Here is a 27,636-nt window from a genome sequence, read left to right as displayed (position 1 = left end):
TTGTCTTCTAGGTTCAGTAAGTAGTTCCTGCAGAGATTTTGTTCCAAAGAGGAGGCCGTCTCACACAAAGAAAGAAAATAAAGTCATACAGAGTCCCAGAGCACCAGCAAAGCTGGAAAAAGAGAGTGGAGAAAACTGTCTGGAACTCAAATGACTTCAAGGCTCTAGGGAGCTAATGAAGCGAATGGTCCTTAACAAATGAAAACAAAAACAGATGATACCTTAGATGTGCTCCGAAACAGCACCTTGGCTCTGATCACATTTTCTTCCAGCCAAATGCTTCTTCATAGTTCATTCTGAAGTCAGAAGAACCATCCCTTCCCAAGCTTATGCAAAACTGCAGCAAAAGCCAGTCATATCCTAAGAGAGAGAAGACACACTTCAATGTTTCATTAAATGCCAGAGCAACACTTTTTTTTCCACACAGTTTTGATACTCTCTTACAGGGAATGGCAGATCTGCTCATTTAACAGAAATGATTTTGATCACAGGCTGCCCCGTATTGTATTCTGGCATAGCTCCCTTGATTTCAGTGGAATTTTGCTGATTTACTCACAAACAATCAGATTCATTTTTCTGTAAACTCTTATTACTGTTCTCAGAGTTTTACAAATGAAAGAATGATACCTTCACATGGAATAAGATCAAAACAAATCAAATCCAAACAATCCGGAAAAAAATTTAACCCTCAACAACGTTGAGATACTCAATGCTCAGCACAAGAAACTAGATATTGTTTAAATACTGCCAGGTATTTTACCAGAAAAAATAAGAAAAACACAGACCCAGGTCAATCATACTTTTTTTCTTTCATTATTTCAACACAATTTGATAACCACCACCACTATCCCCCCTCCCACCCACACACAAAACAAACAAACCACTACTCAACAATAATCAAGGAAAAACAGCCAAAAAACCCACCCTTAAACAAGAGGATGGGTAGATCTAAAACCCTGCAAATTTCATCTGTGAAGCGGAGTTGAAAAAGCATTGCTAGAGTGCAATTTGAGCTGAAGCTCAGGAAAGGATGATTTTAAGATGTTTACACTCATAACAATGTTTGGATTGTAACTCAGTGGGGTAGGACAGTTTTCTACATCTTTAGTCTGATGAACGACCCCTGCTGCAGAGTTTGGAGTCAGTACCATGGGTTTTTTTTGTGTCATGACTCATACAATGAAGGTAGGGATGACACTGTAGAGAAATGGCTTTGCCTCCTTCTCTGAAACTTTCTTATCCACTGCCTGACATTATGACTCATTCTAACATCGAGTACAAATATAATAAGAACTTTTATTCACTGAAAGAATGTTGTATTTCATGGCTGCCTTTAATGTCAAAAGAAAGTGGGAAAATCTGGACTGGTAATTACTTTATTTATGTGGTTATACAGAAGTTGTGCTCAGATCTACAAGTTTGTGACCTTTGCTAGAGTCTGACATGTAAGTTAACTGCACCAGTTAAGGTGCAGAAACGGGTTTTACATATAAACATGTTTTGCTCACGTATAAAGTACCAGTACTGTATTCTTCCCATACTCAGTTTTTCAGAGTTTAATCAGAACTGTTCACATTGAATGAAATAGTAGCACGTACTAGCTCAAGAGAAGCACACCCTTAGGCTCACTGATCATGGATTTACATTCATGGATCTTGCTATTTATCCTAACCCATAAGCCTGTCATGAACCCAACAACAGAGCTGTCAACTGACAGATCCATCTCTCTAGAGCACAACACAGGAGAGATCAAAAGAGGGGTGTAACGAGACACAGAATGAGCATACCCTGTTCACTTGGACTGTTTCCCACAGTCTTCTCTAACAGACACAGCAAAGCTCTGAAACTCATTTCAGGTCCGGTCAGCTCTCATTAGAAAGAGAGTCCATAACTTTGGCAGTGCCCAGTCCTTGTTACATGAAGAAGGAACTCAGCAGAACATCAACGCCTTCAAGACCTACAAGAAGAACTAAAAGAAAATAAGCAAAAAAAAAAAAAAAAAAAAAAAAAAAAAAAAAAAAAAAAAAAAAAAAAAAAGATAGAAAATGAAAGACTATTACAGCTGCCCACAATGTAATAGAGTAAAACAAGTCACTGTGGAAAAGTAGTTTTAAACAACCCATCGGACTTTGATCTGCCAAAAGAAACTACCCAGAAACTTGTCAACATTTAATGGAAAAATAAAAATGTCACCAAGCTCTTAACCTAAATAATCACTGGAGGAGCATTTGGAATCAGTTTTCTGGGCTGTTTCAAGGAAAACAGTACAAAGAAGCAATCTTTTGCTTTCTCTTAGCATCTTATACCTTCCTGGAAAGTTTCCTCTCTCAACAGAAACCACACATTGCTGCAGCTCCCAGCAGAAAACGGAAGGTCCCAGCACAAAAGCCGAGGAAGGAGCAGACATGCTATCTTTAAGGATGGGCTGTGTATGATAGTAATGAAAATGGTTTCCAGGAAATGGCTCTTCAGAGTGCATTGCCTATGCTACACACTTCATTTCTCTGTATTATAAAAATATTCTTCAGCCAGGCTACAGCAAAGCATCTCATTTGCTTGAATAGCTACCAGTGACAACCAGAGCACTTGCATTAACATTCACTCTAACCGTTTTTCATTGCCTACCCTTTCACACTCTCTGCTATTAGATATTTTTAACCTCCCAAGATTAATTCCATGAAATGATCAATGACATTTGTAATGTTTAAACAAAGGAAAAGTGCCTTGATGCTTCTGTGCCTATTTGTACTTCTGCAGCTTCAATGGAAAGTCTCCAAGCTGGCTTTTGTTTGCTAATTACTTTAATTTGCAACATGGAGAGAAGAAGGGTTAGCACATAGAAGATAAGCTTTATTTTAAACATGAAAGGCATCACACGGCAGAGCATTCAGGTCTTAGGTGAATGGTTTCCATGCTCTTCAATGAATCTGAGAACAGTCTCAACCATAAATTACATTTCCAGAACAAGAATGCTAGTGCGTCGCAGGCCCTATCTGCAAAGGAAAACACAGGCTCACTGACACTGTACCCCACTTGCTTGCTTTAGAAAACAGTACACATTGGAAGTAGTTTCAAAGTACAAAGCAAACAATTTTGTTGTAACACCCATGTTTCTCAAGGACTAGGACTGCCTACATTTCCCCTGGTATTTGATTTCTGTACGCAGTCGTGTAGGAATCTCTGCTGTCTGAAAAAAATCTAATAAAAAAGCTGGTGGCATTCCTGCCAAACCTTCCAAGTCTCAAGTCTCTAGGCAGCTGTTGTTAACCAGCCACACAGACCCCATACTTCAAAGCTTTAGCTAATTAACAGCATTCCTCAATACAGCTAGAAGTAAGCTTGATTATTCACTAGGAAGGAATCACAGGACTATATTACTGACATCATCACATGGTGATTGTGCTTATCTACCAGATATCGCTATAGATGTGTATGTACGTGTATGTATATATATATATAAAATACATATATATATATATATATACTGACAGAAGTAATTTGTGGTAAGTTAAAGGTGCATCTTTAGCAGTACTCAAGGGTGGTGTACCAAGTGGTCAGTTCACCCCATGGCATACAGGAAGAGCAAGAGAGGAACTGTGCTGCTGCTTCCACTAACACATGGCCCTTGCTCAGGTCCCTGGCAGGGCTGCAGCCGCACACCTCACCTCATCTCCCTGGTTCATGGTAAGCAACTGAGCTGCTGGATGAGAATTCGCTGGCTCTAGGCCAGTGCAGGGCTCCTAAGTAAAGAACTGCAGCACACATCACTGACTATAAGTCAAGGAAAACCTAACTGATGTCAATTGAGTGAACTAAGCACGAGGTGAATTAAGAGCTGCTGCATTAGGGTGAAACTGATTCCAATCTTGAAAACTTAATTTTACCTTTTTCCTTTTTTCCTTTATTTTTTTTTTTAAGCTATAACCCTGAAGGGCCAACATAACCTTGTTGCAGATAGAACAGTAAGGCGAGAGATTCAGGGTAACAGGCCCCACCTTCAAACAGTAGGAAAACGTTACTACCTCATTGAAGAAATATACCAATATTTATGTATCTAGTACAGTAGAGAAAGGGTAATAAATCAGACTATATCTCCCCACAAACACAAGTTTTCCTTGTTTAAAGTAACCAAGAATTTACTTTTTGAATAAGAAATAAGTAGGAAAAGAAAAGACAATGGTTAAAAACACACTGCTTTTGATCAGAAGACATTCAAAACCTGTCACACAACTGTGGGTTAGATTATATTAAAATTTATTTACACAGCGTAGCAATTCAAGCTGCACCACAGCATACTTAGGTCTCCAGCAATCTCATTCCTCCTTTCTGGTTTTCCAACTCCTGACAAACACACTAGAAGATATTAGCAAGGAGCTTGGGTACACTTTGCCTGAGCTCTTTCTCTGTACACCATGGAAGGTGAGACCAAGCAGTGCTGCTGAGCTGTCGCGTGGTTTAGTCTCATCTGCCACCCAGTGGCTTCTCGCCCGTCCTGCAACTTGTTAGTGCTCGCTTTCCCATTGAGGTCAGCTCTGACGAGTGGACATTTTTACACAGGCAGATGAGCCATGGCACCATGTTGCTGCACTCAGATGTCAACCCACAAAGATTCAGCGTAGCAAACCCAAAGTTTGGTTAACTCCTCCTACCCACAAGTTCCACTTCACTCTAAGATTTCCAACAGAATGCCTACTAAGTTTCACCCAAGAGGTAACCTTTGGCTCATCCATTGGGTCACAAAACGCCAATTATCACCACAAAGTTTCTGAACCACCACTTTTGCAGAAGTCTCTTGTGCCCAGAAAATGAATACACATCTGCCAACCGTCTCTTCTCTAACAATTCCCCACAATTTTTGTATCTCACACTCTGATGCTGGGATATGCTAAAAATCCTACTGTGAGCAGCAGTTTGCAGCTTGCATTTGCACCGCCTAAAGCCCACATTGGGCAGTTTCTCTGTGTCTGCAGTACTACAGCTAGCTGTCTCACTGACACTTTGAGTATGGCATCAGAAACAGGCCGCATCAAATGTGAAAGGACAAGATTTTGTCTCTAGGATTTCTCCCTGTTGGTATAGGTGACATCTTTTATTCTGGTGAGCTGGTGATTGCTTTGTCAGCAGTGTGTTCACCCACTCTCTAGTCAACGCATCCTCCTCATAACTGGTCTAGTGGGAATGCCACCACTTTGCTGGGACATCCCATCACATATCTGGTGATATGGGGCTCTCCCCTAAGCTTTCTGCAGATTATTCCTCCTTTCATTTTTTTCTGATGCCTCTGTTGGAATAATAACTTCTTCCCCCCTGCACTGAAACAAAATTAAAAAAACACAAGCAAAGGGAATCCACCTCTCAAAGCTTACATGTAAAAACTTTTATTTCCCCTACTCCTACTCCTCCTTCACTCAAATCAAAACCACATTTGCAGGGCACTAAGTAGGGATACCTGGCAAGCAAAAAAGCTGGGAAAAACCATCAGAAAGAAGCAGTTCTCCAAAAGCAGGGACAGCAGTGCTCAGCTGATTAGCTGGCAGCTCTGTAGCTTTGGGAGAATGTTGTACACGAGGGAGCTGTTTCATTTCAACATAACCAAACTGTAAGAGATTTTACTTTCAGCTTAGCTGATGAGATCAAACTCATTAGTTTGTCAGAAATGGCAATTTCGGTAAATGTCTCTTTTGGGGCACTGAACGACAGAGAACGTTTATTTAACAGCAAGAAAATGGCAGTTTACAAACAGGATTCATTAGAGACAGAGTGGTAGAAATAAATTTTGAAAATGTTTTCACTTCTCGGTTTGAAACATGCTGTGCCTGGAGCAGTGTGGTGTTTCCCAGTCTCTGCTGTGGCTGCGCAGTGATGGGAATGGAGCACCCTGAAGTTTTAAAGTACATATCTTGCTTCAGGAAAGAGTGAAGGAATGAGGCATTTCTCCCTGGTAGTTATAAATACACATAATGAAACCCATCTGTAATTTTTCCACATTGCACAAGTTCATTGGGATCAGTGTACTTAAAGATGTACCATAAATACTACGCTATTGAGGACACCAGCAGTGCTCTAAAAATTGGGGAGGGGACAAAACCAAACAGAAACCACACAACTTTTCTCATTAGAAGATCTGTCCCATTTATGATTGGCACCATTGGGTTTGAACTCATGCTGAACTTGAAAGGACGCTTCTAGATCCTACATCCTGGCCACGTTGCCCAGCTTGGGTAGCAGCTGATGAAGGAAACACCACAGGCTGGCACCTGTCACTCAGCAACAACCAAAGGTGTTCTGTGTTGAAACCAGGACAGCAGGGCATGTGTGACAGGAGCCAAAGGAGACACTGACATCTGACGGTACCTGGTAATCACCTTCTTTTCTCTTGTAACATCCTAGGGTTGCCTAGGGCTCATAACACTGCAGCTGATCTACATCTGCTTCTGGAAGGTTTGGGGACTGGGGAAGCACCAGGCCTGTTTTAGACACACTCATCATACCCATACTTAGGTCAAGGAGCTGTAGATCAAGTAACCCCAGAGAACAAGGATCATGAGAAGCACTTCCTCTAAAGCACGTTCCCTAGATGCTCAATGGACTGGAAGTCAGTCAGATTTTTGACAGTTACAATGGCTTCAAAGGAAAGTTCTTCCTTTTCTTCCTGACCAGATTCCCAATCAGTACTTGAAGCTGTGCCTTTGTCCCAGACTTCATACTGCATTCCAACAATCTTAAATAAGGCTTTATTGATACGCACAAAATTCCCTTTTTTGTTTTGTTTTCTCATTCAATATTTGATCTCTCTCAGGTAACAACAGATAACGCCTCTTATGCCAGGGAAGTGCTTTTGCAAGTAGAAAAGGTCTTGCTCTAAGTAACCACATTGTAGGATCATCTGTACCTTGATTTGCATAGCTTGTTGGGGCAGGATACCCTCTGACAGATGACCGTAATCTGGCTTGTATATTTAATCCATCGGAGTAACTGCCTGTATTATTACTGCAGCCCATCTGTCCAATACGTTCTTGTTCTACCTGAACTATTCCACAGCCCAGGTTGTAAAGTCAGCACTGAAAACCTCCTTTTCAAGTTCCATCCCTTTCTTCCTCCCTTCCAAATAAAATCCACCCTTCCTGCAGTGCTATCAAGAAAGCCTCATATACTTGACCTTCCTCAATGCACTCTAAACATTTTATGCTAACAAAGTACCTGCACTTCTACAGACATAAACACAGCTTAATAGACCACCAGGATCCATTAAAAAAAAAAAAAAGGATAAAAACCCTCCAATCTAAATTAACACATTGCAAATTGCCAATAAGATTAAAATACATATAAATTGGTGAAAATGAAATGACTGCTTAGTGGGTGAAATCCAACCTACCTAAAACCTAGTGAGTGGCAGAGACAGGAGAAAAAATAAGGAGCTAGCAATACCACTGAGCAAAAGCTAACCTGACTTGGATCTGCAAGTGACATGAGCTGCTGCAATTTGCAAATAATGAGGCAGAAAAGCAGAGCTAGCACACGAAGTCTTCTGCCACCATCTTATCCATATTTATGAACTCCCAAGTCAGAAAGGTTTGCTGCATATTAGTGAATTTGCTAACTATATATAGCAGTTTTTCTACTGCAAACTGAGTTTTCCAAACCAGTCCACAGAGCAAAATCATGTCAGGTACTCTCTAATTTTTAATGTAACTGTAAAGCCTGTATTTTCAAAGCAGATAAACTTTTCAGTTATACACAAATAAGCACTTACCAGTTAGCTGTGCAAACAAGCCAAGTTCCAACAGAAGAAACGTATACAGTACAAAGTAGCAATAATATGCATATCAACACCATTAACCCCCATGTTCTTCACGTGTGTTATTTGCATATCCATGCTTAGCAGGTTTAGTCTGTAGAGGTACTGAAAAATCGTTTTAGAAAATTCAGTGTGTGGTCAATTGCTCAATTTTATACAAAAGAAAAGATTATAGGGATTTTCCCATCTGTATGGACAAAGGAAAAATAAGTATACTGACCACAAAGTACAACAGAATTTTGTTTATTCTTCCCCTATTTTCTATGCCTCTTCTCTTCCTAATTTTAGCCACTTTCAGATGGTGCAAGATACTACTTCTGAGTCGAGTGAGCTGGGCTTCAATATCAATACTAAAGAGCGAGAGTTGGGCTACCATAGTGCTGAAGAAATACGCTGTTTTGAAGAATGAAATTTTAAGAAAATAATCTTGTAACTCACTCAATTACCACCACACTAGTTATATCACTCATGTAGTACCTGGATGTATTGGAAAATGTGTGAAGACTATATGTTTAGTGATAATGGACATGGCTTCTGAAAGACCCCTGTTATGTTTCAAGAGGTCTCACTTACTTCTCCCCTACATCTCCCGCCCTTAAAAAGTTTAGTACTGTGAAAGAAACACACAGCTTCATTGCTTCCGCCATTGAGACAGTGCTTGACCTTGCTCTACACTGACATGAATGCAGTAAAGCCTAGCTATTTGTTCAACGTCTAATCAAATGAAATCTACCAACAGCTTGCAATTTCTCTTAGAGTGAGAATGGTTTTATTTACGTGAAGGTTTTCATGGCCATTGAACTGAAAACAGAAATTACTCTGTGATAGAAGCATTTCTGCAATAGCTCCAATTCTTTGGTCTGGTCACCTTCTGCCTCATGGGGAGCAAACATAGATTTATGTCATTCTCAATTAGCATTCACCTTACCAATGAAGTGAGACAGAAATCATCTTCTGACACAGCTAACATCTATCACAATCTCCCCATGAGCCAGGGCTCAGTAGTGATCTCCCTCTCTTCTCCAGGCCAAGCCAGAGCGATACAGAGTGAAGTTCTCTGCAGACTTGGAGGGCAATTCTTCCAAATGTTTACTCTTCCAAATTCATCAAGTGTTGCATGAGTTCCCTCTAATGCCTGTCCCTGGTAGGAAAAAAAATTAAACCCACTCATGTAGGCTGCACAGTTTGTTTGTCCTAAGTACAAATTAAACTTGGTTCCTTCCAAGACTGTAGTGGGCAAATTCTGCCTACATGCAGTTCCCCCCACTTTCATCTTTATGTGACCATCTTTATTTTCAGTCTTTTTTCTCTCACTGTCTTGACTCAGCATGACCAACAGTGATGACTTACCTGCTAACACATCTATTCCCATTTCCTGATAAACACAGATACAACACACTATTGTCACTGAATCCTCCTTATTCCTTACATTTCACTCTAGATCTCAATACCACATCCCCACTACAAAATTCTTATCCACTTATTTCTCCTCTCAGCTTCCATATAACCATCTCCTTTCCTTAATTAAGGAAAAAAAGAAAAAAACTGACTCTTATACTTCTAATTACACTGACCTTGGAATCCTCTTCACTGGCTTTCTTGTCTCTCATCTTTCAAAATCACACATAACCTAACTCCCACCCTTGACATATTGATACCTGTTTGGTTAATAATGGTTGAACTATTCATACCACCCCAAGTGTTCAGGTCCACTGGTGTGAGTACAAATATAATGTAAACTGGGTTTCTTCCTGGGCTTCTCAAAGACAGCCAAGCCATGAGAAAATTGACATTTTTCAATTACTTTAATTCATCTTGAGTAGCTACAGTATGTCCTTGAAGAACCATGTTTTGGACCCACTCAGGGAAACATTTGTATGAGACATTGGCTTAATCCTTGGCTTAAGCCCAAATGGCCTTAAGAGGTAATGATACAGCTGGTTTTGTTGTGCCTTACATTGTTGGTTTTTTTTTTTTCAGTTTTCAGCTATAAAGTAAAAGCAAGTGCAAGAATTCATTAATCTCTCCCCAAATTAATTCACTGCTTTATAATTGCTACTTAAGACTCTCTTTGAGAGGAGGGAGGAATGTACACATACCAGTCTCCAGAAAAAGAATTCATGTGAAGAAACTGTTGTTCCAGACCGCAGAAAAACTATTCTTCAGAGAAGCCACATTGAATTTATTTCAGCTACATCAATAAGCACATTTTAATTGTCAGGTTTGTTTACATAAGACTGTACAAGCTGTCAAGGCTCATCAGCAATGGACAGAAAGCAACTAGCCACCCACTCAGCTCCATGCTGCTGACGTATTTGGTATCACCTTATCTAAAGATCTGTCTTGACAGCCTTGGAAGCAGGAGCCCTTCTTTTACCCAAACAAGATAAGCAGCAGAAAGCTTCATCTCAATTTCATGTTTTTGCTCATATGGGCCACCTGAGCTGCCTGTATAGAAAATGAGTCAGTCCAACAATGTCTTGGCCCTCAAATACCTACGACTTTTTATTTAACACTGTTGTCATTGTCTGCTTTTAATCCTATATGACTGGCGGAGTATAAAGTCCAAGATGAATCACTCCCTTTCAGCACATGGCTGACGTATTTTAATGATGAGGGGCAGCAGCATGCAATACTGCAAAGAAAAACTTCTGTGGAGGTAGGTACAAGACAAAGAAGCTCTTCCAATATGACATTAGATACTTTACAGCTGCAAAAGGAAGTTCTTTCCCCAGACACAATAACCTATTGCAGCTGAATCACTCTTGAGATGAACTGGAATTTGTATGAAGGCCTCTTCTATCTAGTGCGCTGACAATTGACAAATTAGACTGAAATAAACAAGCTCTTACCTGAAAATGAGTTCATCATTCTAGAAACACAGTAATTAATTGTTTCAAAGTCAACAAACGGCAAAACCTTACAAAGTCACCAAAATGGGAACAGGCAATCACAAAGCCCATGTCCAACCCATGACCCCAAGAGTCCTCACATACAACTCCATGCACACTTTTACACAGAAGGTGGACAGAGGCAGAGTCCAGCCTCTTTTTTCTCTATCCAAGGCGGCAAAGCTAGAGCGAAAATCTCCCCAGATTCCTGCCTTTTTTTTATCTTCTTCCCTTTGCAGCTGTTCCCTGTTGGTGGTAACTTCAAGAAATTGGAGAGGGATGAAGGAAGAAAGAAAGAAGCAAGCATTGTAGTTCTTCTATTCAAAGTACCTAACCAACACCAGCCAGCACCTCGGTCACATTCCATGGATCCTAACTGCAGTGCTGGTAAGCGCACACATGCTGGGATGGCAGAGCTGTGTGTGAAAGGGGACTGAAAATAAAACCTTCACACTAGTGGCTGCCAGGCTGTACTGCAGGCAGCTCCAACTATCCTGAAAAGGGCTCTGCTTTCTGCAGCACTGAGAATGATGGCAATATAGTCCCACAAACAGACTTATGCATGCAAAATAGTCACTTGGCAGACTTGGTAAATAGGGAAAAAAAAGAAAAAGATATTGACAACAGATGGGTAGTTAAGCCCACTGTAAACTTTTCATGTTATCTCCAGGAGCAGATTATCTCTTTCAGCATAGACCTACATTGACTTAACTTTAATTTGGTATAGAAATATGAGCAAGTTAGCAACAAACGACTTTAGCTGAATGTTTCAATCTATTAACCTGACAAAAAAAAAAAAAAGAGCATTAGTTTCCCTTGCGTACTCAGGGAAAATCAATAGTAAGCTAGCTAACAGTCAGTGTGGGATAAAGCATGTGTAAAAACAGAATACATGGTAATATATGATAGAGTGATCTGGATTGCAAAACTCAGTTGCATTTTAATTTCACAGCTATTGACTATTTTCAAAAAAATTGCCCAAGTTGAAGTGATGTTTCTATTAAGCCATAGATACTGCTTGTATGCATGTCAGCTTAATTTCAGCAACAAGATATCCACAGGGCATGGAGGATGTAAGTACAAAGAATAGGGTTGGCAGTTCCTGCATGCCTAACTATCACAGCTGCCAAGCCTTAAGAGAGACGACAGACAAACCTGAGATGTAGATTTAGATTAACCAAGAAAACAAGGAACTTGCACTCTACCCTAGGGCAAGTGGTTAAACTTACTTTTGAATACTTTTAAAACTAATTAAGTAAACTTCAGAACACTGCTTCTGATTGTACTTTCTCCAGAGCATCATCCAACCAAAAATGTGCTCTTTTCACTCACAATTACAGAATTAGTCTTATAGGTATTGGCCCTGTAACAGAATTGCTGTACTTTTTTGAAATCAAGATGCCATTAAACCTGCATTTAAGAGTGTAACATGGGGAGCCTGAGGATACTGCTACATATAGTTAAAAGAAAAGATCCCAGGAATCTTAGTTAAGCTAAAGTCATCTAGGACTTGTTGCTGACTTTTACTAGAAAATTTGCATTCTATGGCACTCCTAGAGTGGCAAAAGTTGCCTTGTGAGCCTTACACTCCTGGAGATCAGTGTAAATTTGCATGCTGACACTTGGACTTGAGGTGTCAGCTCTGCCTGCAGTGACCACTTTTGCAAGACCAGAACGCTCCTCTCCATGCACTACGGAGCATTAGAGCACCCACCATGGCTGCTTAAGCAGCTCGGGCAGTCCAGCAGCACATTGTATTGTAACAAGCTGATGTGTTCTCAAGAAAGCAAAAAAGCACACAGTCAACCAAAACCTTGGAATTAATTCATGTAGCTGTAAATATTTTACACTACATAAAATAAAAAATAACCCTCTCAATAACATGTCACTCCAAATGATAGCTTAGATTACAAAACAAACAAACCACCCCTAGAACTACTATGAAAGAAATACTGTATTCTCTGACTACATTCATAGGACTCTGACAACACCAAGATCTTTTTTTTTTTTTTTTTTTTTAACAGAACTACATCTCAGTGCTCCACCTCCAGATGCAATCATTACGTGCTTTGAAAAAAAAAAAAAAAAAAACCCACAACTTTAAAGCCTGTTCCTGTTTAGGAATTTCAAGCTCCAGCCTTAAACAAAAATGATTATGAATGAATACAAAAAGAAGAAGGAGGATTTCCTTTTCTAGCAGTTTATTTTTCTTCATGGTACCTGCTAGTTCAGAACATTTTATTCCTTTTCCCTTTGCTATTCCCTTTTTATTATCTTTGGTTTGAGGTTGGTTGTTTTTCTTTTCTTTTCTTTTTTGCATTTCTCAAGCTCTATAAGCATGCTTATCTTTCGCCTTCCCTGCATCTTCCCCTGAGCTCAGGCTTAATAATTGCTCTGTACCTTGCAAGCAATATTTTTTCCCCTGGAAGTGCTAAACAAATGCTTTTAATCTGCTACTACCCTGATTCATTTTAAACTGGAAGGGCAGCTGAAGGCAGTCCTTTCTAGCATTGTAGCTGATATACAATAATGTGTTAAAATCCTCACTTTCTATCTAAATACAACCTAGTCTAGGATTAAATGCATATATGAAGATCTGTAAGTGTAAGCTATCCTTTAATGAATTTTACACTGGAGACTTCTAAAAACAGGATGCAAGTAATCTGCAAAATGACTTCAGTGACTTCTCCTGCATTCGCTTTGCCTCCCCAGCATCTACGGACCATCCCTTTGGGAAAATGATTTCCATTTAGCCATGCAACAACAGCAACAAAAATCAGGTTGCTTGAGTGTGCAGAATCTCAAACAACTACAAATAAAATAGAAAAGGGTTTTGAAACATAACCACCAACTCGCAGATGGAAACCTGGATGGAAGGACTGTTAAAAGATCAAGATCTTTCCACCTATTGGGCCTTACACTTGCAGAGCCCAAATTAATCTCCTTGAATTAAATCAACACCGTAGCTGAGACTGATACTATGACATAATTGGTACAGTCTGAAAGGAAAAGTATAGGCTGAAAAGGAAAAAAAATCACACGCAACAAGGTTAACCAGAATATAAAAGAAAGTGGCAGATACCTAGGTCCAAATATTTTACACTGAAGACCTCCAAGTCCCCATCTCCTAGACACAGATGAGACAAATCTGCATATGAGTGAAATAGGAGACTTTCTCTGTGAGTTTTAGAAGCAAAAATAATAGTGCAATACTAAGAATTACAGGGACATTAACATTACAGTTGCCTGCAAAGCATCTTTCTTGAGCACCCACAGGTTAAAGCAAGGCAACAACAAATCTTCAGCAGCCTGCTTACTCTAAAAGGTTAAAAAAAAAAATCAAAGCAAGCCTTTGCTAGTGGGGTGTTGTGCCCAAAGGTACTTTGTCTCTGTTCTCAAATACCAGTCCAGACTGATTTCTATTCAATTCTGTTTCAACTATCTTGAAAGCTTCAGGAACTGCCATTTCCAATTTCTCACGGAGGAAGTTGTCTCTTCAGTTCCATCAAATTCTATTGAACCTAGGAACTATATAACCCTAGTGGAAAACAAGTGATGGGGAAGCCTCTAGAAATAGATATGAAGCTGTGTATACCATTAAATCACTGTGAGACTCAGATTACCAACACAGCTTTGTGATGGTGCTGCAGGCCTTTCTGTTGTGCTTTCAAGGGCTACATCTCCTGGGAAGTTTGCTGTTACTCTTAACACTGCATTCCTTTGGTAGATCTTTGCAACGGGAATGTCAGACCAATGGCAAGAATGATGAAAAGAGAACATTTTATTGGGCTGGGTCTGGACTTGTCTAGTACACAGAAAAAAACAATTGTGAGCAGTTGCCATATATCTGCAGACTCCCACTCCTTGCAATCAGGAATCCTTGAATCAACACTGAGCAAAGCATCTGTTGCAGCACAAGCCCTTTCTCCATGCTGGGACTACTCTTATCAAATTCATAAACTTTAACTTCAAAAGTTCATCAATACTGGCTCCTGAAGAATATGAAATGGAAGTGCCTTGACATTGCAACTCTTTCAATAAAAACACCATTTGTATTTACAAAAAGAAAACATAATTCTGTCGACATGTTTTCTAAAGCCTTCGAGTTAGCGCTACCATCTGCAGTAAGATTAGAACTTCATTTGCATGAAATAAGATATTTAAGCTTCTAAACTTAAACAACAAGGCCATCTAGAGCTCAAGGAAAGTATTAAATCCATTTACTCTAATGAAAACACATTTGGCTATGCGCTTGCAATATGATTTTGTGTAAGGTTACTCTATAGAGGATAGACTGCAGAGGCATCTTACATTTCAGCAGAACGAAGCATTGTCTTTGTAGCTGTTGCTTGGTGGGAACCTCAGAATATTCCTACATTCCATTAATCAGAGTAAACCTGACTTCCACAAATATTACTAGAACAGCCTCTGCAGCCACCTACAGCAAAGATTCATCAACTGGGATGTTAAGAGCCATAGAAATAAAAAGCAGAGCCCACAGAATATATCTTTAAGGCACTTCACGCCACATACAATTCAGAGAAACAAACAGCCTGCTTAATAAGTGTTGTGACTCTTCAGCACATGTGGAGAATATCCCTAGATTATTCCAGTGCAAATAACCTTATTACATTGCTTGATGTAGCCTTTAGACTAGTTCACAGCTGGACAGGGGTGCAAATGTGTCAAAACGTGACAAAAATTAAGTTAACAGTGTAACTCCTGAATTGAGTGTCCCTCAAAAATGAGGCCTCTGAAACAACCTATTTTTGTCACCATCAAACAAAAATCATAGAAACAGAATATCCCACATTGGAAGGGACCCATAAGGATCATCAAGTCCAACCCCTGGCTCCACAGAGGACCACCCAAAAATCAGACCATATGTCTGAGTGTTGTCCAGATGCTTTTTGAACTCTGACAAGTTCGGTGCAGTGACCAGTTCCCTGGGGAGGCTGTTCTGGTGCCCGACCACCTTCTTGGTGAAGAACTTTTTCCTGATACCCACCCTGGACCTCCTCTAATCTCTTTCTAATTGTGTATCACTCACAACCTTTTCAGAGAATCGTAGAATCATTTAGGTTGGAAAAGATTTCTAAGATCATCTAGTTCAACCATCAACCCATCACCACCACGCTCACTAAACTATGTCCGTAAGTGCCACATGTACACATTTCTTGAATACCTCCAGGGATGGTGATTTGACCACTTGCCTGGGCAGCCTGTTCCAATACCTCACCACTCTTTCTGAGAATAATTTTTTTCCCAGTATCCAACCTGAACCTCCCCTGGCACAACCTGAGGCATTACCTCTTGTCCTACCAACTAGTTACCTGGGAGAGGAGACCAACTCCCACCTCACTGTAACCTCCTTTCAGGGAGTTGCAGAGACTGATAAGATCTCTCCTGAGCCTACTGTGCTAATAGAGCAGGAGGCTTGTGTAGGATGAGGTCATTACCCATTTTTCTCCAAGGAGATGAGGAATGGCTGACCAAGAGGCACATCCTGTATGCGAGCACCTTAGTCCAGGATAGAGGTGTCACTGCAGATTGTGTTTGTGGTGGAACTGTCTGTGGCAGAAGACAACATAAATCCAAGAACATCTACTCTAAGACATAGTCCCTGAAGGGTTGGATTAGCAATTCACAGTGCAGTCTCCAGTACTCATGATCCGCTCTTACTACAACTACAACACCAGGAGAACAACTTATTCCAGACCTCCCTCTCTCTCAGAGCTGATTTTTCAATATCTCTGATTCAGCCATACTGTACAATACATGCAAAACAGTGATTTCAACATTCAACAAAATTCAGCAGTTTCAAGAGGACTTTTTTTTTGCCCTCTTCAAGCATTAATCACAGAACTACAGCATTGCTTAGGTTGGAGGAGACCTTAAATATCATGTAGTTCCAACCCCCCTGCAATTGGGCAGTGTTGCCAACCACTAGATCAAGATTTTACCATCCACTAGTACTTCCTCCTTTATCAGTTAAGATCAGAAATAAGAGCAGATTGTTAAAAATGGTACCTAGCAGGATTAAAACAAAAGCATTCTCCTCAAAAATTAGTAGGGATGGCTGACGCTGCCTGTCAAGTCTTGCTAACATTTGTGCTTGCAGCTAGTTTTGTGAAGGCATTCAGTTTTGTTTGGTGGTACAATCACTTAGAATCTCTTCCCTGCAGTGGTTTGTGAGAAGAGTGAAAGAGGTCAGCTTCTGTGCATGTCCATCTTGCCAATTCTAGTTTGGAGAAAGTGCCAGCTGTAAAAAAGTTTTTAAAAAAGCTATCTGAGGATATGCTTGAGGTTTGAAAAAGGAGTTGACTGCATTCCCACAGTTCAGATTCCAGAATCTACAGGATAACAGTGGCACCCATGCTTAAAAGAAGTGCTTAGCAGGAAACTTGTTCATATGATGGCACACGTAACAAGCTAGGCCTTGAAGAAAGTCAATGCTTGCATTATAAGGTGACTGAGGATGGTTCTGTGAATCTTGGTAGTTCTTCAGTTAAAAATCTGCTGTGGGATAGGATAACAGGCCAGCATACTTTCCTTGCCTGTGGATATCAGAGAACACACAAAAGAGCTAGAACAACAGGAGATTCACTTACGTCACTTTTTTAGTGTTATTGGAGACGGAATTTGATAGCTTTGTCAAGTACGTTAAGAAGATGATGAATGCAAAGTCTTATTTAATGCACAAGCTAGCTGAACTGTTTAGGATTACCATGACTCCTGTCAGTGGTTGTTCTGATTACATCACTGCAACCCCAATGTCACAGTGCAAGATGTGGTTTCCTGGCCACTCTTTTCCCCCCAGAGATTGTGCCAAAATCAACAGGGGGTGATTTTTACATGTTTGGTCCCTCAGGCATCAGTGGGAATGGGTGGCTACAAGCAGCTTCATCTTGTTTATGAAAGAGCACACTTGGAAAAAAAAAGTGAAAAATTTCAAAGCAACTGACTTCAAAATTTCAGAAGAAAATAGACTAGGCTGTTCCTGCAAGCAGATGAAGAGAGCAACTAGGCTGGCTTATGAGTGGGAATCTCATGATGGGTCACACTGAGAGGACCACGGTGTCATGCATTAAGTACACAGAACCATGCTGCTTTAAGTTGCACTGCAATCAATACCAACTGAAAACCAAAGCAGTGAGTTCCGTCACATCATGAAGACATCAAATCCATGGTGCGCTGCACTTCCCACAAACAGAAAGGCTTTAAAAGCTGCCAATCTTCCCATCACACCAGCTGGTCTTCACACAATGCCAGCCATCAGCAGCAACCAATTTAAACAAAATGAGAAAGCCACTACTACCTGCACCCTGCAGACAGCGGCCTTGCTGCTGCCAGATTTAAGATCCATCACAGCTAGAGCCAGAACGTCACAGTTAGCTCTAGGTAGAACAGAGCAGAGCTGCAGAGTTCACAGCATGAAGAGTACTTAAAGGAGCCTCTCCATCACTCATTTTGCAACAAATACTTTTATAGTGCTATTTGACAGATAAGGGTAGGAAACAATTAGTAGGTATACTTGCAGAAAGAGTCAAAACAAGGATTCTTTTCACTACATTTTTTTTTTAACCTTTCCATAAATTCTACTAGCTAGATACTAGTGCATCATTGCTTTTCTGAGAAAGTTGCAGGGATGGCCTGCAAGACTCCTTATGTTCACTGGGCATATTCAAGCAATTTGGAGCAACTCCAGTAAATGTCAGAACACACTAACATTTTACTCAGAAACTGTATAAGCCTTGAAATAATTCAGTGTTTTCCTGGTGCCCAATTTTGCCTCACCCACAGAAATGAAAATGACCTAAGCACGTGCAGGGATTTGCTCAGCAGCACATTATGACTATATGCATGAATGTACGTATGCATGCAGCAGCCAGACAAGGATGACCTAGCTTAAAAGTCTGAGCCACAGAATCATTAACTTCTTGCTATGGTTGTTCCGGGTGTCCTTGAATAGCTATTTCCTCCTGCTCTTTCCTCTCACCCTCAGAACGAATGGAAAAAAAAGCAAGGTATTTTGAAGAGAGATCTGGAACTGAAACACAAGGTAACAGTTCAAACCCTTAAGAACACATAGCATCCGCTTACACTTCTACATTACAAACAAACCACAAGCCAGCAAGAGCATACTGAATTTGTTCTGGCAGAAAACCATGTCTCCCCCAGGGAAAGAGGAGGTGATAATGCCTTAGGGACAGAGATCTTGCTGTCTTCCCTCTGCCAATTAGGTTTAATGACATAAGGCTTTCTTTGTACATGTAGCTTTCCTGTGGAAAACATGACACTGTGACCACAGCACTCCGACCTCTTCTCCTGAACAAACAGCAAGCTCTACAAGTTGATCTACACTGTAAAAAGCAACATAAAGAAGATATCCTTGAGCTAGCTAAAAACAAGCTGTGGTTATTAGTGTTATAACATTACAGTCCTCTGCAAGGGCTATTTCTTGAGTTGAAAAAATGTGTTATTTTTCACTAGGTACAATGTCACTCACGTGGCCAAGCATCTTTTTACAAGCCACACTCATAGCTTGGAACAATATGATATGATACTGTGTCAGTGCAACTAATTCTGGTTCATGTTGAGTATCCTTGCAACATACAAAGTGGAACTATGCAAATATATTGCAGTTTAATCCACAGTAGCTGGGATGAGTTTCAAAAAGCAACAGAGCAGTCTTGTGAATGAAGAATCCACCCAGAGCTACTGAATGCAAGCACATTATCTCTGGTTCAGGGAGTGCAGGGATTAATCTGTCTTGTAACTCAGCATGAGTTAGATGTGCATTTGTGGATGTACAAGCTGGAGTACCCATGCCTTGTTCCCCCAGTTTGGACCTTCTCCCAGCTCTTGTGAAGTTCCATTCTTCTCATTGTTCCTGGTCAGCTACCTGGTCTCTCACTGCTTCTTTTCATCCCACAGTTCATTCACCTCCATTGGTATCATTTGAATCAGGAGATGTTCTCTGTCTTAATAAGCTCCCACATTTGCTATATTTTTCTAGAGATTCCAAAGGACAGCATGTGGAATATCGCAGGGATCCATTTCTACATCAACGAAGATGCAAGGAAGTTTAACGATTTGTTTTCCATCATGATCAGTCCCTGCTGTACAACATATAAAACTAGACTTACTGTACATTGGGCCAGTGCTAACAGTTATAGCTTTTGTAGCTCAAATTGCTGGCAAAACAACGAAGGAACCAATCTAGCTGCATTCAGTTTACACAATGCAATGTCACCATATACAAAGAGAAGAGTAAATATGAGTGCAGGGGCAGCTTACACCACCTACAAGTACTCATTCATTGAAATGGCTACAGCACATTTGTCTCAATATGATGACACAAAATATGCTAGAGTTCAGAAGGAAGTACAAGTTTCCTCTGTGAAACTTTCTTACTGAGAAATGTCTCTATTTTGCACTAGAACTAGGAATCATTTCACCGTGTCACCAGTAGCTGCCCCTTTAATGTTCAGAAATGAGTACAGCTAGTCAGAGCCTCAACCATACAAAATGAGAAACAGAATTTCCCTGTACCATGGCTGAGTGTCTATCCCCCTAGGTTATCATGCAGGCACAGGGCAGTCCATGTCTGGCTTCCAGAAGTTCTGCTTAGACCTTCAGCAACCTTCAGCTAACAAAATACCACTGAAGATGGTAGGTCAGTAGCATGCTGCTGACCAGTGTGGGCTATACTCCATCACAATCACTAGCAAACAGATTAGCAGCTCTTCTCTTCCATGCTGATGTTCAAAGGTGTGTGGTATGAAAAGAAAAATATGAGTAGAGCTGAGGACTACACCCCCAAACTTTGTTCATCCCCTAAGCAATTTTATACACCCCCTGTTCTAAAAATACAGTAGCAGAGCACAGTCACCTTTCATAGAAATCTTCCCCATCTAATGAAAAAACCCTCTAATAAATATTAATACCCCTATCACTGTTTGAGGACTTGATTATGGGCAGTGCTTTTACTGCAGCACGTATCAAAACAAGCACTATAGTACAGAAGGAAGAGCTGCCTTTCAGCTGTGTTCTCATTGCTCTACTGCATACGACAAGCTTTATAATTTGTGCGATTGCACTTCAAGATCATGTGTTCTTTTGCATTTTACACTCTTCAGAGACATTCGCACCTTTAAGTGATGCTTAGAACCCCTAGCACTGTCTGTGTACACATACAGATATATATATACATATCCAGTGCTATTTATTAAGCACTCATACAGTTTTACCTAATACCATATATTTGGAGCTCCTGCTTCTCACTGGCTGACAGTGTAATTTCAGTCTGAGCAGGGAAAGCAATCAGCCTCACACTGGTTCCTTGTGATTTGTATTGACATAACACTACTCATTCCAAGGCTTTTTTTTTTTTTTCCTCATCAATCCTTAAAAAAACAACAACAACAAAAACACAGCTATTTCTAAGCCTGAAAACCATTTTGCTCCATCAGCCTATCAGTCACCTCTCAGGGCTGGAGACAGAGCCGTATCACAGTAGTTCTAGAAAACAAAGCAGGAGTGGGAGACTACAAGAAAGAAAGCCCAGCCAACAGGTCAGTATCACCCACCTGAAGAGAAATCATTCCTCCTTTGGCAGGAGAAACAAAACAGACACAAAGGCAATTATCTTCCAGCTTAAATCTGGTATTCCCAGTAATTACGCATCAATCAGGAATACTTCAATAGGAAGCATAATTCTCAGAATCAGCTCAGGCCCCAAGGTCAGCAATAATATTCTCAAGTTTTCCCTTACATGGCTCTTATCACATATACTCTCATGTCTAAAGAGGATGCAACTCTGATCGATTATTTTAAGCACATGTAAAGCTGTCAACAAGTCCTCATGAAGAAGCTACTGTTCTTAGTCAAGTTATAACTAATCTTTGTACAGAGTCTTTTTATGTGTATCCTTAGATATAGCAAATATGTACCTTTATCTAGGTCAGGATAACTATCTATGAAACTATAACATGATTAAGTAGAGGAACTCTTCATCACAGTGTGACAACTGAACCTGTCTTTGAAGACAGGAACATCTTGAAAAAGCATGTAGTGAATTAGCATGAGTAGAGCAGCCTGCAGGAAGGGATGTTAGCCCTATCTTTAACTGACCAATTGTAGGCCAGAAGCTGCACCAGAGTAGTGGCCAAGTTATAAGAACAGGTATAAAAAAGCATCACAAAAATCCCAGAATGGATCTATAAAAAGGTGCTGTCCTTGAAAAGAAATGCATTAAGCAAAATGATGAAGAAGGGGATGTGCAATTGCTAGTGGCTTGTTCCATAGATGGGAGAACTGATCATGATGCACCAATGGTTAGTGGGGAGGAACTAAGAGAAAGTCAAGCTACGGGGTGAGAATGATTTAGCCCTGCTTTGGGATGGACTAGATCACAACCACCAGCTGTCATTCAGGCACTACTGAGGCACGCTGTGGGGCCTACTGGGTTGCTTGTATGGATGCAGGTTTGCATTTCTACCTCTGATTTGATGAATTGGAAAGACTGCTAGATCACACAGGCAGAACAGAGAGAGGGCTCACAGAGTCCTTTCAATGGTTGTTTTGAATCGTAACCCTGACTGGAAAAATATACGGGTTTTCATGAATACATTGTTACATTCTGTGGAAAAACTACTGGTTTTAGAGAAAGCTAATGAGGAAAACAGGAGGATAAATTAAAGGAAAGGTCCAGAACAGCTCATACCTGAAACAGAACCTAAATGGGATCCAAATATTCATAGGAGACAGCTAATGCTAATACAGAATCAACAGTTAATATTACACGGGGTACAACGTGCAGTACCCAAAGCACAGAATATCTCCAAATTATATCAGAGCCCAGCTGAGCCCCATCAGCACTTCATATGAGGTTATGTGAGACATTTAGAAATTTGTCTCATTCGGAGCCAGAAGGGGAAGATAATAAAACTATGTTTAATATGTTGTTCAGTGGACAGTCAGCCCCGATAGCCAAAAGAAATCACAGAAGGTTGACAGGATTTCAGGGATGTCTATTTCACAATTGATTGAAGTCACTTGTAAGATATATAAAAATAGGGAGTAAGTAGAAAAGGAAGAAGACAAAACAAAACAAAACGATGAGCGAAAGAGACATAAAACGCAGGCAAGTTTCCTGGCAGCAGCTATAGTTCAAACCACAAATCAAAGAGGAACATTTAGAGGAGGATCTCAGGAGTTAAAAAAACATGCCAACAAGATGGGATAACAGCCCTACCTTTAACTGACCAATTGTAAGCCAGAGGCTGTGTCGGGATAGTGGTCAAATGATAAGAATACGGATAAAAAAAGTGTCACAAAAATCCCAGGGTATGTTAGTTTTGTCGGAGATTACCTAGTGCCCACGCTAGTGCAACTTTGCAGTAAATCAGTATCTTGTGTCTGTGTGAGACTGGCTTACTGCACACCAGGTCATGACTTCACCAGTTGGACAACACTACTTCCACCAGTTCTGACAGTTCAAGTATTTTTTAACCATTCCTCTGCCATTCTTTGGGAAGCACTTAGGGTACATCCACACTGGCATTTTTGGTTTGAAGCAGAAGCCTGCTTTCCAGCCAAACCTTTCCTTCAGGACCACGTAGGGTGCTTCAGGGGTGCAATATGGAACAACCTCTTTGCACATGTACCGTGTTCTTCAAGGACAAGATGCAATCAGAAGCTGAATGCCAGGAATGCATCTCAGATGTTTCACTGTCAGTGATGCTTGGCCACAGAACAAGCTTACCATCTGAGGATTACAAAGGGCTCAAATTCCCTTCAGAAAGACATTTTCTTGCAACAGCCAGCTCTAGTAACAGGGCACAAGTCATCAAATATTTCAACTGACAAAACACCACTCCTCATCCTCTCTTAGTCCTGCATCTGCCTCACCTGCTCGCCTGGCCTCTTCTCTCAACCTATCTTCACAGTCCCTGCCTTCTGCTCTCTCCCTGTCAAGGTGGGGTGTAGTTTTGCCTTCCTCCCAAGCACTCACGCTCCGGCTCATGTGCAGAAATGAACTTGCAGGTAACATCACCATGCTGTGGGTGCAGGCTTCTCACACACTGCCTCTGCCACAGGGCCAGCCGCACTTCAGGAACACGCAGCACTAGGGTTGTCAGAGTGCAATGGCAGGACAAAGTTGTGGTTACAAGAACACACTTCCTGAGGGAAAAAAAAAACAAACATTGTGGGAAAGCCTTTAATGAATTTGCCATCTTTCACAAATGCTGAGGCATGTTATTCGTTAGCAGAATAGGTTAGATGCTTTCAGCATGGTATACAACTAGAAAATCTCCAGTGTAAAACGTTAGTGCTATTACCTATAAGGCTTAAATCCTTCATATACTGATTCACCCTTAGTATTACCAACAAGCCAAATCAGAAACCTTGTCTGCTGCCATATAATTTGAGCACGTTCTGTGGAGAGTCAGTGAGGTGGGCGGGGGGCAGCAACGTGAGTGCAGCAGCTGGGAGAGCTGGACTTGCTCATTCTGGAGAGGAAATGGCTTCAGGGGGGACACAGAAGCAGCCCCAAAACAACTGCAAGGGGTTTATTGAGAGGATGGATCCGGGCTTTTTATTGAGGCCCGTTCCTGTGGAGGAACAGAGACAACGGGCAGGAATAAAAACTATATATAATTTTTTTTTACAAAAAAAAAAAAAAAAAAAAAAAAAAACAAAAAAGCCCCTGGGCTGCCCTCGTGCTCTCCTGCAGCCAGGCAGGCACCCACCGCTAGATGTCAGCCCGAGCTCACGGAACAGCACCGGCGGCATCAAATCCCGAAGCTTTTGTAATTACAAGTTAGCTTTTTTTTTTTTTAGGTAGTTCCGTGTGGCGTTACACTTCTCCAAAACCAACTTCGCTGAAAAATACACGGCAGTTTAGGTTCAAGGCTTCTGAATCCCAACCCAAACAGATACCATGAGGCCACAAGTGAAGAATGCAGTTTGAGGCCGCCTCAAGATTGATGAACAGCCTTGTTTAAACACAAAACTGAAAATAAGCTATGAGTTTACTTCCCCTATGTTGGGATACAATGAACAGAAATAGACTATAAGGTCCTGTCAGACAAATAGCATACCCGGCACATCAGAATTTTTTTTTTTTTTTTTTTACTTATTACTAAAGTAATAGCAGTGAAATTGCAAGTACAATAATCATTGTAGGGGACAAAGAAGGAAACTGGAAAATCAAATGCATCCTGCACTGCCTGCTAGCATAATATCGATCCTCCTCTCCCTCTCCTGTAAGGCAGCTCCTGTTTATTTCAGCCAGGTACAGTACAGCATGAACACTAAGGGGTCTGAATGGCAAGCTGTGCTGTTCTGAAACGAGCTTCACCTACGAACGTGAAATGCAGAAAGCAGATCCATGTTAGGTGTCAAAACTATTGATTTTTAACTGTCAGCTTTACACTAATAGTGCTGCCAACTGCAAGCACTCCGAAGTTTTCTACAGACATCCCGTGCTCCCCTGCCATTTCTTCCTCCCTGCTCCAGTCCTCATACAAGTCTGGGATCATTTGGTTTACTTTTCATGCTAGTTCTGTTAAGATTACGGTTGTCACACTTTCCTGTGTTTCTAAGGGTAGAAGCTTGGACTTTGCTCTAAAAATGAGAGCGATCTTCAAGTAATAATCAGGCCTCAACAAGGGGAATTTAAAATTAATCAAACTTTGTGACGTTTGCAACAAAATGATGAAAAATGGCATACTGAAAATAGAGGCAGGCACCGATCAAGAGAATGAACAGAGATGGAAAAAACCCTCTGCAGAGGGAGAGCATCAGGCTGCAACATCTCCACCCTTCTGAGCAGAGACACCACCTCTTGCAAAGCAAGCACACCCCACGTGCTTTCTTTTCCCTGCACAGCATTTACACAGTGGAGAGGCTGCCCTGAGAGAGTGGCCTAAAGATCAGGAGTTGCTGCATTTGTTCTATCACGTCCCTGGTGAATACTGCATGACGTCACTAGTCTCCTTTGGACAACGTACAAGAGGATCCTGCCAATACGTTACGTGATGAAGCTATACATTTATCAAGCCTGTCATACAGGCTTGTTCAGGTTGTAGCACAGGCCACCAGTGCTCGTGAGATGACAGTTTTACACAATGCCACCATATAAAACAAGTACCTACGACACCAGGCAGACAGTGCTGTAAAGCTTCATTAAATTGGAAGCCACCTGACAGTTGTACTTTAGAGACTGAACTCAGCAGACAAGTAGCTTCACCAGTACAATGCTTTTTCACAGCCAGATGCTTTACGAAGACCACATAGCGGTTCACAAACTGAACCCTTATCTTACTTTCCTCAGAATTAGATTGTCAAGCAGACGGACTTCGAAGCCCCCTGAAAGCCTGCTGAGTTGTTTATAAGAGATGACCACAGAACACGGTCTCTGAAGAGAGCTAGAAAAAGGCAAAAAGAAATACACACAGTCCACATTCAGCCACGACGGCCCCAGGCTCACCAGAACTGCTGAAGAAGTCACAGCAGGCTGTTCTTCTGATAGACCAAATGTTGTCCTTTGTGCGAGCTCAGAAAGGGCACTGACGTGAGTGTGCATAGTCCCTGCTGCATGCATCCTGCACAGGAAGCATCCTGTTCCCCAGCTGTCCTAAAGCATCCATAGTTTGCATCAGCCGGTTGGAGAGCAAACAGGAGCTGAAGCCAGCCATGTCTGCAAGCTTTGTTTGCAAGGACATGGGTTAAGGGTTATGCACAGCATCCAGGACTATAAACACCAGTCTCACCTTATACCATGGGGAGTCCAGCTCTCACCTGGAGCTTCTGCACTTTAAAGAGGGTGAGATGGTATTTCTGTGGAGAAATGTAAATCTCCAGTGTAAGTGTATAAAGCTTTCTACAACTGCCTCGTATACATTCGCTTAGAACCGGGTACCTCAGTAACTGTAAGCAATCGAGATGAAGACTTGCAGAAAAACTTGTATTTTCCAGTAACAATTGCCACAACTCACCTCACCACTTCCATTCACGACACCCACAGCGTAATTTAACCTGTTTTGCTTGCTGTTTGCAAACACTGACTGCTGCGTGTACTCTTTGCGTGCTGGTAACTTCAACCATGCCCACAGGTAGGATGCATTTCCAGCACTCGACTTGGAAATCTGTTTTGAGTAGAACTCAAAAATTCAAAGCATACAGCAGCCACGGCCAGCTCCCACTGTGGCCAATCCCTACCCCACGCCATCAAGGCAAGTTTGGGGGCAAAGTGGCTGCACCGAGGCTGAGTACCAACACCACCTTCTGCCACAGGTGCATTCAACGCTTCTGTGGGACACACGCTGCCCACCGCGCGGCGCAGCGCTCTCGCCCTTCTGGAAGCTTCTCCCCCGGCTGAGGCAGCGCGTGCCTCGCGGTGAGGTACAGCTCCGCCCGACCGCCAGAGGGCGCTCCGAGCCACATGTACACATGGCTCCTGAGGCAGGGCGGGCTCCTACAGGTCGCCGCAGTTAAAGGCTGCTTGTTCGTACAAACTATACTCATTTTCTACTTCTTCACCCAATTCCAGCAGTGGAGCCCTCCCTCTGACAGTCAGCACTGGCAATAAAGCGCAAGAGCCAGCTAGGGAATAGCAGGGCACTTTCTCCAGTTCTCAAAGCAGTTATACTTTATAACAGAAGTGGCGAGGCCTTCTTCTACACCACTGCTCAGCGGAGCAAGTGGGAACACAATCATAAAGCTGAGAACAGACCTCCAAGATCACATAGTCCAGCCACCCCCCTACCACCAGCATCAACCTCTCACCACACCCTGTGGTGCCACATCTCTAGAACACCTCCAGGGACGGTGATTGCACCACCTCCCCGGGCAGCCTGTTCCAAAATGGTGGAATTAATACACCTAACTGGAAACATTTCATCAGAGCATCCTTTTGCCCCTTGCTCACCATGTTGC

At 41.5% G+C, this 27,636-nt stretch overlaps 1 long non-coding RNA gene across 1 annotated transcript; it reads right to left on the bottom strand.

Moving 5' to 3' along the window:
- On the bottom strand, positions 228–27,063 carry LOC110396775. The gene is made up of 4 exons (XR_002437245.1): positions 26,697–27,063; positions 23,605–23,877; positions 1,788–1,969; positions 228–360 (listed from the first exon to the last, which is right to left on the bottom strand). It is a non-coding gene; the product is annotated as an uncharacterized LOC110396775 (long non-coding RNA).

Source organism: Numida meleagris, chromosome 3 (genome assembly GCF_002078875.1).
Source record: "Numida meleagris isolate 19003 breed g44 Domestic line chromosome 3, NumMel1.0, whole genome shotgun sequence".
Taxonomy (NCBI): domain Eukaryota; kingdom Metazoa; phylum Chordata; class Aves; order Galliformes; family Numididae; genus Numida; species Numida meleagris.
This window is presented reverse-complemented; position numbering and strand designations above follow the sequence as displayed.